Source organism: Meriones unguiculatus, chromosome 5 (genome assembly GCF_030254825.1).
Source record: "Meriones unguiculatus strain TT.TT164.6M chromosome 5, Bangor_MerUng_6.1, whole genome shotgun sequence".
Lineage (NCBI taxonomy): Eukaryota > Metazoa > Chordata > Mammalia > Rodentia > Muridae > Meriones > Meriones unguiculatus.
In genome coordinates this window covers 117,569,424-117,582,249 of record NC_083353.1, presented here as the reverse complement: position 1 = coordinate 117,582,249, position 12,826 = coordinate 117,569,424, and the positions used below count along the sequence as shown (strand labels likewise).

At 43.3% G+C, this 12,826-nt stretch overlaps 1 pseudogene; it reads left to right on the top strand.

The window, feature by feature from the left end:
- Window positions 1–1,112: 1,112 nt before the first annotated feature.
- Window positions 1,113–7,011, top strand: LOC110564843 (killer cell lectin-like receptor subfamily B member 1A; annotated as a pseudogene).
- The last annotated feature ends 5,815 nt before the right edge of the window (window positions 7,012–12,826 follow it).

Sequence of the window (12,826 nt, the reverse complement as noted above, 5' to 3'; positions counted from 1 at the left end):
TTTCACAACTCAAGCTCAGACACAAGGCCCTTCAGATTTCTACTCTGGTTACCCTGCCATGGAAGCCCAGAGCAGCACAGAGAGGAGAGAAAATGGTGGGATTCCACATCCACCAAAACTCTCCAATTAGCAGGTGGGCTCTCTGCCAACCACCTCTGAGGTAGACACTCTTCATCCAGAGACAAGGTGGGTGGGCTCTCCGTCAACCCCCCCCCCCGGGCTAGAGATGTCTCCAAGGACTGCAAAGGCTGTTACCCACAAGTGAGTTCATTTCTAGCCGCATCTTGCCGTTTAAACCAACACCTCAAGGGTTTTCGGAGAACAGAAAGTAGACGCACATATGGACACTGCACAGAAACACTGAGACAAAAAACACTCATCAGTTTGTACTGGACCCTCTGGAGCAAGGTTTTGGGGTCCTGAGCGGTGGTCCTGAATCTCTGTGGGACCTCCCAAAAAATGTTGTGCCTAGTTCGCAAGATCCTAAAAGACCACCAGAAGTTGAGTCTGTTGCAAAACACATAAACGTTTATTTGATACAAGTTCAAGCCCGCATCACAAGCTCCCTGTGGAAACAGAGAGTTATGCGGCCAGGCTGTCTAGGGGAACAAGCTTTTTAAAGGGCAAAAACCACAAGCTGGGAGTTACATGCTTTGGTGTTACATGATTGGGTAAGGAAAAATGAATTTTTAAATGATTGGCTTACTTTAGAAACCAAGTCCATAAATGGTTCTGGCCTGGCCATCTGGGTGGGTTGCAAGGAGACCATATCTCTTTAAGTGATTCCTGCCAGGCCATCTGGGACAGTTTCCTAGCAACTGTATTTCTAGTAAGCAGGAAAAGAATGCAATAAGCCTGGTTCCTCCCCACAGGTGGCTGGATATGTCTACATCTGCCTGGACTTTGATCAGGGTTGTGCTTTAAACTTTAATTCTATAACCCTAAAAAACTAATTTTTAATTCCTTGGTCTTTCAGAACCTAACAGAGAATTTATTTTATAGAATTCTGCTTTAAGGATCTTTCCTGCAATCGACCATCTATCTGAATCCAATTGTCCGTGTTAATCTAAACCACCTTTAAGTATTATTCCAGATGTACTCAACTGACCTAAATGAGTAACAAGGTTTCTAACTTCACAGATGCCTGCCAGTGCCCATGTTCACACAGGCTGGCTCTGAAGCTCAGCTGTGCTGTGCTGATCCTTCTTCTCTTGACCCTGATTGGGATGAGCATCTTAGGTAGGTAAGGCAAGAGCTTTTGCTTCAGAATTCTTCCTCTCTTTCCATCACAAATATCACTGCCTCTTCAGATGACTTGGCCCTTGAACCTGGGGGAAGGTCAATGACATGAGTGCTTACAGGACAGTATCCATGTCCAGGGCAGAAACTTCTCATTCATTTCATGCTTCCAAATTCCTCTGAGAGTCACCAGGGGCTCTCTAAAAAACCAGAGCATGACAAAGATGGCGGCCAGCAGGTTTTCCCCTTTCCCATTTCCTCTCCTTTGCTAAACAATTAGATTACCCTTCTAAAGCTGGCCCCTAAGGTCCAGTCCATTATTTAGCCACTTTCTTATGCCTACCTGATTCCTGAGGCTGAACACGAAGGTCCAACTATCAAAACATCAAGGTCCAGTAATCCAAATTCACTATTTGGCTACACTGGCTAAAGTTAGTACAATCAGCACTTACCAACTCACCCTAGCACAGACTTCCCCTTTTTCTCCTTAAAAACCCACTCCTGCAAAAACACACCTGCTGCTGTCTTTGCCTGATCCAGAGGCACACACAGCCCCTCTTCACCCCAGGGTAATAAATCTACTTTGTGCTGAGGATTTGGTGTCTGGGTGTGTTCTGAGCTAACTCCAAGTGTCCCCCACCCACAAACACACTCCTCTCATGTTCCCAGAACCTAAAATAGAGTCCCAATTGTGATAAAAACTATAACAACAAAGATAACTAAAAGGCTCAGAAGCTTATTTTATTAAATGGCTACTAAACGCCAATAGCAGTAACCTATCTTTCTTGAAAGGGATGTAATAATACTCATTCAGGCCTGAGTGTGGGTAAGTTAAGAGTTTCTCTAAGGCCATTTGATAAGACATGACTTAACAGTGTTGTGAATCCATATGTTCAGCATTTTTCTTCTTTGTTCATATATCTGTCTCTAAACTGATTCTCAATTCAGTTTGCTAATATTTTATCTTCAATCCAGATATTCAGGTTTGTGGAAACAACTTCTGTTTCCTGGAGTGAGAAATAAAACACCTGTCACACCATTCACTTCAGCACTAAATTCTCTGTGTGTTTTCTTATTTCCTAGTTCGAGTCTTAATACAAAAACCATCAATAGACAAACACTGTGTGTGTATTCAAGAGAACATAGGTAAGACAACAGATAATCTTTGTGGCTGAATTTCTCAAGAATATTAGCTGAATTTGCTATTTACTGGGTGGTTACATCAGCCAAGGCTTACAACAGCATCCATGAAGACAGTGTATCACCGTAGTCCTATGTTACAGGAAATTGCTGCATAGTAACTTGTTGAGGGTCTTGTGATGGGTAGTTGGTAATGCTGGGAACATCTTTGAAACTGTGTGACCTTGAAGCCTGAGGTCTTAACCACTTGGCAGTACTGCCTCAGTGTGCTAGCACACTTGATCATTAACTTAAGAAAATGCTCAAATGGGATATTTGTTTTAGCAAATGGATCAAGTAGTTAACTTTGCCTAAAGTTAATTAATAGAAACAAAAGTGAATATATATTTATATATATTATGTGTTATGTATATTCTTGATCTGTCATGACAGTACTCTCATTCCTGCACATGTTAGTGAAAGAGTGTGTTAGTAAAGCAACTACTGTGTGCAGCTGGCTGTGTTACAGCAAGAATAGGTAGAAATATTCCGTGTCTCCTTCTCACTTCAGAAAGTCCAGCTAAGTCAATGTGCCCAAAAGACTGGATCCCATACACGCATAAATGCATACATTTTTCTCAAGCTACCAACAGTTGGACAGAAGGTCTGGATGACTGTGATAAAAAAGAAGCCACTTTGCTGCTTGTTCAAGACCAAGAAGAGCTGGTAAGTTGTTCAACAAAACAGAGATGTTAGCTGTTCTTGAAGCTACACCACTGTCTAGACTTACACATGCTCCATGCAAAGGAAGTGGGGACTTTAAGGAAGCTCATAGTCTGAGAGACTAATGACATGGAGCCAATAACTGTGTATGGAAGGCGAGTGTCCTAGGATCATAAATATGGGCACAGATTTCACAAAGGAGGAAGAATTAACTGGGCACTCAGGTCAGAGACAGGTGACTTTGAACTAGGTTTCAGGAGTCTGGTGGATGAGCCAACAGACATAGTTTCTGGGTTAAGTCCTGTACTCTGTTTTGGTTGTAGAGATTCCTACAGGACCAGATAAAGGAAGGAGGACTTTCATTTTGGATTGGGCTAAGTTATGAATTGCCGGACAAGAACTGGAAATGGATAAACAACTCTATCTTAAGTTCTGATTTGTGAGTATTAAAGATGCTAATGTGAATATTCATTTCAGGTCATTACACTGTAGGGCTCTAACCCTGATATCCAAGATTAAAGAGGTTCAGAACAGTCTGAAAGCATGATTTCAAAGGTGCTTGCAAATTTCCATGTACAAAATGATACCAGTATTTTATAAGGTCACGTGTATGTATGTATGTATACAATGGAGTTCTGAGATTGGGAACTAGCCTAACTCCTTTGGAAAGAATATGCAGTTTTAAAATGCTAACTTAGAGCCTATGGGCACTTAGACCTTTTCTTTTTTCCCTCTTACACTTTTTATATATTCCAAAGAATTTCTTAAATGGAACTGCTCAAGCTGTGGCTAAAATGACCCATATTGTTTCATGAGGCCAGTTTCTCAGGTCACAACCAGCAGAGGAAGTGTGGGTGTGAAAGGAAAAGAAGTAAGTGTCAGCATGGAGCTTTGACAGCTGAGAGAAATGACCACATCATCACAGGTTGCATCCTAGTTTACGGTTATGAAAGATACAATTATTTGAGGAGCTGTGATGGAAACAGGCATCGATCAGCTTTTGTTGTTGTAATAAAATATCACAGATAAACAAGAGTGATAAATCATTTTGGATCACAGTTCAAGGGGCCTCAAGTCCATCTTCAGTTTGCTCCATTGTTGCTAGTCCTGTGGCAATGCAGACATGTGGTTATAAGAGCACAAGTAGCTTGCCTTGTGGTTGGTAAAAAGTAGAGAAGTTGGCAAACCCACAGGGAGGGAATGAGGCAGAGATCTGACCTTCAAAGGCCTGGCCCCCATGACCTACATCTTTCTTGAGGCCTCCTTTCCTTTGGCTGGGAACTCAGGGATTGGCTGATTCTTTGATGGAGTTATTGCACTCATGATCCAGTCACCTCTTAACAGCATCACAGCTACCTCACACAGGACATGTAGGGTACTTGGTATCAAAACTGTAATTGTGTGTAGCTCACAAAGAAGGTGTTAACTCTTTGGCATTTTGTCATTTTCTTATTGTGTGAGATTATCATGGTAACTGTGAGTGCAACAAGAGGACACTTCAGAGTTAATTTATGTATTTTAGCAGAATTCATGATTGTTTGCATAACAAGAGCAAAATATTCATTCCTTTCATAAGCAAAAATATGTAAGATTCAGTCATATTTTTATACAGTGCTTCCAGTGGGGTTTTCAGGAGTGATATTCAGAATTGTTTTAATAATTGTGTTTGAATAAACTTGAGCAATTCACACAAGTTGATATGGAAAATATACCACTTGTTACTCAGAACAGATGAGATTGCAATGTAAAAGGCTGAAACACATTTAGGTTTATAATAAAATGTAATGATTATTTATTAATAAAGAAATTGTTAAACACAAAATGTTGGCATAGAATAAAGAAATACATATGAAGTATACAGATTAAGCTCAGAGAATCTGCCATTTTACTCTGAAGACTAATTGACACTGTGATTAGGCAAAAGCCAATGGTAAACCTGGAGACTGCCACCCTCAGTCGAAAGAGTGTCAGTCAAGCAATCCCCACTTCTGTTTCAATTCTCTGTCCCTGGCTTTCAGGTAGGAAAAAGTTTGCCCCACAGGTAATTTGGGGAATTAATAAGGAAAGTTAGAGAATTCTTAAGGTGCCTGGTAGGAGAAGGCCTGGGAAGCCTTGAAGGAATTTGGAAAGAAAGCCATTGAGTTAAACAGATCAGTTTTAAGAAATTTATACTGAAAACTAAAGAAAGATCCTGAAGGATGAGAGAAACAAAGAGGGCAAATCACAGCTGGACTAATGTTGACCAGGCTGGACTAATGATGACATCAGTTTTGCCCCTCAAGTTCAAGTGGCTCCACGAAGAACTAAACAAAGGAAGGACACTGGTGGGGGAGCCCTTCCCGCTATCACAGGCCACCTTCTTTTTAAGACCCATCAGTGCATTATGAAGTCATCGCTCTCTTCCAGTCCACCCTGAGACTGTCTGTGTTAGTGTCTCCACCAGCACGGAGCCATGGGAGCTGTGAACAGTGGAAACTTACATGTTAATCAAGTGCTTACCCACTTATGGAACGAGAATGAAAGGAATTGTGAATGTGAAAGGAATTGTACCTGTGTATCACGTGAGCTGAGCCTCTTTAGGCCTCTGCATCCAGACCCTGAGAACATAATCTGTATTTGGAATACATTCATTGAGTGCCTACTGTGTGTAACTTTTGTCACACATTCATGGTTATCTCAATACTTCCTCAAATATTAATGAGTTAAATCACAAACGTGTGTGTGTGCATGCATGCACACATAATACATACATTGTGTTTTCTTCTATTAATAATTTTTAGAGATTTATTCATTTTCTCTTATGTATAGGTGTCTTTGCCTACATGTGTATATGTTTACCACATGAATGCCTGGTGTCCATGGAAACCAGAAGAGGGTTTCAGATCCCTTGGGGCTGGGGTTACAGACACTGTGAGTGACTGTGGGGGTGCTGGGAATTGGACCCAGATCCTTTGCCAGAGCAGCCAGTGCTCTTAACCACTGAGCCATCTCTCCATCCCATACCTCTGTATATTAAAGAAAACTGAAGCTCAGCCAAATGAAGCTTTGCACACGCAGTGTCTGTAGCAGAATGAAAAGACTAATGATCTCTCTCTAAGCCTTCTACTGCCTATGCATCATGATGAAGAATTTTGCTGGAAGGGTTCATCAATGAAGAAACAACAAGTTTTAGAGGTTTCTATCAGCTCTGCCTTTAATGTCTGCAACATTATGTTTGTCTTTACTATACTCTATAATTGTACATTCTACTCTTTCCTTTAAAGTCCAAAGGAATACAACGGCTGACAGGATAATTACGAGAAAATCCTAAATGCTAAGAGCAGCTATTCTCTTCCTCCTCAGGTTAAAAGTCACTGGTGAAGCTAAGGAAGGCAGCTGTGTCAGCATCTCAGACGACAAAGTGGTTTCTGAGAGCTGTGTTTCAGACAACCGCTGGATCTGCCAAAAGGAACCAAAATGTGATACCGTGTGCAATGACTCCTGACTGCAAATCGCATCTTGATTACTTTACCATCCACAGCAGATCTCTGTGCTCAGTCTCTGCTGTCAGCTCTCCCCCTGTACATAGTGGCACAAAGCATGGACTCTAACAGCAGGGTGATGCTTACGTGTTCATTATTCTGTTAATGTAAATGTACAGAGACACAGATGTACCATTCTAAGAGAGCTGGAGAGAAGCCCAGGCAGCTGAGGGGCACCAGATTCAAATCCTGGAGACGGTGACCCTAACTGTTTGTGTCTGAGCTCATCTGCAAAGCAGCCACAGAAAACTATTTGCAAAATCATTATTAAAATGCTGGCAATGCAGGAACTGGTGGCTCTGGGAAGGCTGAGCAGGAGGGCCATGAGTTCAAGGCCAGCCTCAGTATGTGAATTAAATGATAAATGTCCTCCATAGCATTGGGCATTTTACCACTTGGTCCCCAGTTGCTGGCACTGTCTGAGAAGGTTCGGGAGTGTAGCCTTTCTGGAGGAACGTCACTGGAGGTGGCCTTTGCGAGTAAAAGCCCCAGCTACTTGTAGCTTGCTCTGCTTCATGCTTCCAGTTCAAGATGTGAGCTCTCAGCTGTCTACTCCAGCTGCCACACTTTCTGCTTTCTTGCCTTTATGGGCTCCAACCCTCTTGAATGAAAAGCCAAATCAAACTCTTCTATAAGCCACCTCACTTGTTTTTATCATTAGAACAAGATAAGTAACTAATAATTTGGGCAACTTAGTAAGCAAATCAGAAACTGTTGGGGATGTTCTCGTACACTTTGTATTCAGATGCTGTGCTGTGAGATTCAATTGCAGTCTGAATGTGGGCATTGTCATTTCTATGAAGAACATCCTGTCTCGATGTTGTGTAAAGAATGCTCCCCAATTGTCATTGATAGGCTAAGAAAGAAGCTTATGAACTGATGACTGGGCAGAAGAGAGAGCAGGCAGGACTCCCATTCCCAGTCTGAGGTCTCAGGTAGAAAGAGAGAGGGACAGAGAGAGGAGGAGGAGGAGGAGGAGGAGGAAAAGGAGGAGGAGGAGGAGGAGGAGGAGGAGGAGGAGGAGGAGGAGAAGATAGAAAGAGAGAGAGCAAGAGGAGAAGGGAGGAGGAAGTCACCACAAGGAGGACCATGAGGAGCTTGCCATGGGGATGGAGAGTTATGGCAGAAGGCAAGTAAAAGAGCTCATTGCTGGGATGTAGCCAGGCTAGCATAAATGTGTGAGAACAGAGAAATATCTGAGCAGTTATAGAGCTTAAAACTTGTTGAATAAATCTCATAAGACTCCGTGTCATCTATTTGGGAGCTAGGGTGGGTAGAGAAGAGGACCCTAATAAATACAGATTTCTACAGAAACAACAACCAAAACCCTGCTCCTGGCAGTTAGCTGCAGTGAACACATTGCAGCAGAGCAGGGAGCTTAGGGAACAGTTTAGTAACTCGGGAATCTACTTCAGTTGAGCTCTGCACACACCTCTCTTTTGGTAATGCACTTGGGAGCCCAGGTTCCTTTCCTGTACATGCTATGCACACATGTCCCATGTCTAAACAATGCACCTCGTGATCTGTTTGCACCCCAAGACCTGCACAGCCATAGAGCTGCACTTTACACCTACTTCAAACAATAGAAGTTTTCATCGCTCTAAGGACCATCAAGCATTGACAGTTTCTAATCAAACATAATATTAATGTATCTTGGAACTATGGGAAATGGGTCAGTCCAGTCTAGACTGGTCTGGGGTGTGTGCTCAACAAGGCAAAGCAAACCTGTTGAGAGAATCTCCTGTTTACCGTCTGAGGCCTAGAACACCTGAACATGTGAATCATTAAAAACAGACGTGTTGGGGGAAGGTTTATGCGATCCAAGCTTGTCAGTCAAAACAGAGAGCCACCCAAATTAAGCTCCTTGTAACCACACTCCTTCTCTTGAACCCCTAAAAAGAAGCCCCCCAACCATCAGGGCCCTAGAGTACTCACTCCTGTGGCTGCATGTTCTCATTACACTGTATTCCAATGTGAACTATAGCCTTGCTTTAGATGAGGTTTCCCAGCCACCTTGCTACCCCTGAAGAAGGCACCAAGAGCCTGGAAACACTCCACCCTGTCCTGAATGCAGGCAGCATGCTTCATGTGCACAGGTGCTTATTGGGAATGGACATTTCCTACACTTAAACTGGATAGCAGAAGTGGCTTTTCCCAAAAGGACTATTTTTCAAGTCATAAGGCAGAGTGTGGAATGATTTGTCAGCTGTGGTAACCTGCTGACAGAGCTGGAGGCCAAGTTTGACTGCCCTGCTGTGTACTTCCCCAACACCACCTGTCAGGACCCTTTCTCATACATCTGGGAACCCTGGGAAATCAGATCATGCTGGATATGTGTCCTTTGTGCTTCATCCTAAGTTCCCAGCATATACCACTGGAAAGCAGATAACCCATAACAGCTGTCTTTATTAGGGTTTGTATGGCTGTACTGAAACACCATGACCAACAAGCAGGTCTGGGAGGAAAGGGTTTATTCGGCTTACACTTCCATATCATTGTTCATTATATCAAAGGAAGTCAGGACAGGAATTCAAACAGGGTAGGAACTTGGAGTTAGGAGCTGATGCAGAGGCTGTGGAGGGGTGCTGCTTACTAGCTTGCTCCTCCTCATGGCTGGCTTAGCCTTTTTCTTTTTTTTTTTTTTAACTTAACTTTGCTTATTTAATTGTTCACTTTACATCTCAATTGTAGTCCCCATCATCCTCTCCCCCTGGTACCAACCTCCCTTTTCCTTCCTCCCCTTCCCTTCCACTTAGGAGAGCACCCCCACATACCCACGCCAGCACTTCATGTCTGTGGGGATCAGGAACCAGGGGAAGGGGAGTGAGTAGCAATGGAGCCCATGCAGAATCCCAGGAATGAGACTCTGGAGACCAGACTCAAAGGTGCAGACCTAACTTTATTGTCCAGTGTAAGGCCTTTAAATACAGTGAAAGGCCAATCAGACCATCCCATGCTCGCCTCAAGCACCAGGAACAATCAATCAGGTTGGTGCAACTATAAGGATCTATGGGAGATCTCGGGGTGGGGGGTGTAGTTCACCTTAGGAGATGTCTGTAAAGAAGGGGGAAGCAGTCACAGCCCTACCCTTGGATCTATTTTGAGACATCTTTAGCATGTTAGGATTCCCAAGTGTATCAACACTGTGTGCCATGGGTCAGGATCTTTCCAGGAGTCATAGGAGTCACTGACACTTCACTTGCCATTTCCTGTGGGCCTCCAAAAGGCTCACCTCAACACTCCCCATATAAGTTGTATCAGGACTGAGCATAACCTCTTCTGCAGTGACCTGGCAAGGCAGCCCCACTAGGGGGAAACGGTCAAAAAGCATGTGACAGAGACCATGTCAGAAACAGCACCCCACCCTCCACCGTCATCTTTCCTCCCCTTACAAGGAGACCTAAGAAGATCAAGTTGCCCATTGGGTATATATGTGTAGGAACCCTAGATCCAGTCCATGCATGGTACTTGGTTGGTGCGTCAGTCTCTGCAGGACCCCGTGGTCCCAGGTTAGTTGGCATTGTTGGTCTTCTTGTGAAGCTCCTATCTTCTCTGGGTCCTTCTATCCTTCCCCCAACTCTTCCACAAGGCTCCCTGTGCTCTGCCCAATCTTTGGCTGTGAGTCTCAGCATCTGTTTTGGTCATTTGCTAGGAGGAGCCTCTCAAAAGACAGCTATGCTAGGCTCCAGTCTGCAAGCACAACAGAATTCGCTGTTAGTGTCAAGGGTTGGCTGTCTCCCATGGGGTGGGTCTCAGGTTGGGCCAGGGATTGGTTGGACATTTTCTGGGCATGTCCAGCCTGCTTTCTTATAGAACCCAGGTGTACCAGCCGTGCATAGAACCACTTACGAGGGATGGGCCCTCCCCTATTAATCTAATTAAGAAAATGCCCTACAAACTCGCCTACAGCCTGATCTTATGCAAGTATTTTCTTTTTTTAATTTCATTTTATTTTTAATTACACTTTATTTACTTTGTATCCCCCTCTAGTTCCCTCCCTCCTCCCCTCCCAATCCCTACCTTCCTCTTCCTTCTCCACTCAAGCCCCTCCCCAAGACGACTGCTAGGGGAGGGTTTCTTTTTCTTCTTCTGATCCTAGTCTGTTAGGTCTCATCAGGAGTGGCTGCATTGTCTTCCTCTGTGGCCTGGTAAGGCTGCTCCCCCCTCAGGGGGAAGTGATCAAAGAGCAGGCCAATCAGTTCAGCAAGTATTTTCATAATTGAGGTTCCTTCTTCTCGAATGATTTTAGCTTCTGCCAACTAGACATAAAACTATCCACAACGACAACTAAACATTTCTGGGCAAATATATTTAACCAGCAACAATCAGTAATTACAATTACAAGGTTGACTAACATTCCTCTGCATTTGACTTGTTCATATGCTTACATTCAGATATTTCTATTCATCAGAGCAGTTTTCATGAGGAACAAAGGAAAAAAATACCCACTGGGATTTGCTACTGATTTGCTTCAAATTGTCATTTGGGGCCATAAGAACACTATAGAATAATTTAGATTGTTAGTTAATTTACAGAATCCTTTCGACTGTGAAGTGGGTTCATACATAGAATGCATAGAATGTAAACATGTCAGTAACAATGTCTCCTCTTTCCACCTATGTATCCTAAAATTTCTTCTTTGTTTCCTGGAAATTCTGAATAATTTTTAGAAACCAGAGACCAAGTATTCAGACACCTGAGCCTATGGGAACATTCTCATCTCATAGAAAATAGCACAGTCCATAAGGAGCTTTTATTACACAGTATAATAAAATAGAAGTAAGATGAAATCCAGGTGTTTGAATACTGGGTCTTCAGTTTGTGGCATGGTTTGGGTAGGTTTAAGAGGTGTGGCTTTGGAGAATATATGGGGGTGGCCTTTGAGGTTTTAAAGCCATGTATCATTCCCAGATTTCTCTCTCTGCTTGCTGCTTGCAGTTCAAGATATGAGCTCTCAGCTTCCGCACCAACCTCCATACCTGCCTGCTATCATGCTCTCCTCCTCCATGATGGTGAAGGTCTCCTAACCCACTGGAACTGTAAACCCAAACATGCCTGTCTTTTTCTATAAGCTGCCTTGGTCACTGAGGCTGAAAAATCAGCTGAGATTAACAAGATAACTGAACTACTAAAGTGAATCCTTTGCTTTGCTGGGATACTCAATGCTGTCAGCTGGAGGTGAGAAATTGGCAGTGATTAAGAAGAAACTAGCATTGTTGTCTGGGAAGTGTCTCTTTAGAGCATAGAAAAGCTGTGTTCCAGAGGTGGCCAAGGTTGTATCTCCTGCTGGAAGCTGTGTTTGGTAGCATAAGAATCACCCAGGTGGTACTGGTTTTGAAGGCATGAAGGGGTCATGGAGAGCAGCTGAGGCTTAGCACCGTGAGAGGCCAGGAAAGGTGAGGCCCCAGTGCCAGTTGAAGGCCCTGGATTGAAGGAATCATGCAGAGAAGTTGAGGCTTCATGCCATTAAGAGAGCCTATGACAGGCTATTGGTGAAAGTGCAGCCCAGTTGCGGGAGATGACCCCAGTGTTTTGGAGATGCCAGTGCCACGGGATGACTGCTAAGGACAGCTACAGGTGTGGAATGGAGTTGGCCTGAGCCTAGGAGACAAGCTGTGTGTGTGCTGCAGAGGGCAGAGTCAAAGAAGGGACCCGAGCCCTTTGGAGGAGCTGAAAGATTACAAGTATGTCACAGACATTCAACAATGTGTTAAGTGTGTTATTGACACTGTTAGGTGGTTTTGTAATGAATTGATTGTGACTTTGCCCTAGTTCTTCTCTCTTGAAGTAAGAAAGTATTTAACTTAATTTTGATTTTCTAGGACCTCACAGTTAAGAGACTTTGAATTTTAAAAGGATTTGGATTTTAAAAGAGATTGGGTATTTTAAAGAGACTGAACGTCTAATGTGTTTGGTTTTGTAAAAAACGTGGGACTTCTAGAGCTATTTATATTTTTTAATGTAAGAACTTGGGAATGAACAAGAAAAGAAAAGTTGTAGCTTAAGGAATATGTTTTTATGTGTCAGGTTGGCAAGGGGCCAATTGTGCTGGACTTTTTTTTTTCCCAATTTGACATAGGCTAACATCATCTGTGAGAAGGGAAATAGGGACACAGGCCTGTAAGGCATTATCTTAATTAGTGATTGATGGGGAAGAGCTCATTCCACTGAGATGGTGCCACCCCTGGGCTGGTGGTCCTGGGTTCTATAAGAAAGCAGGCTGA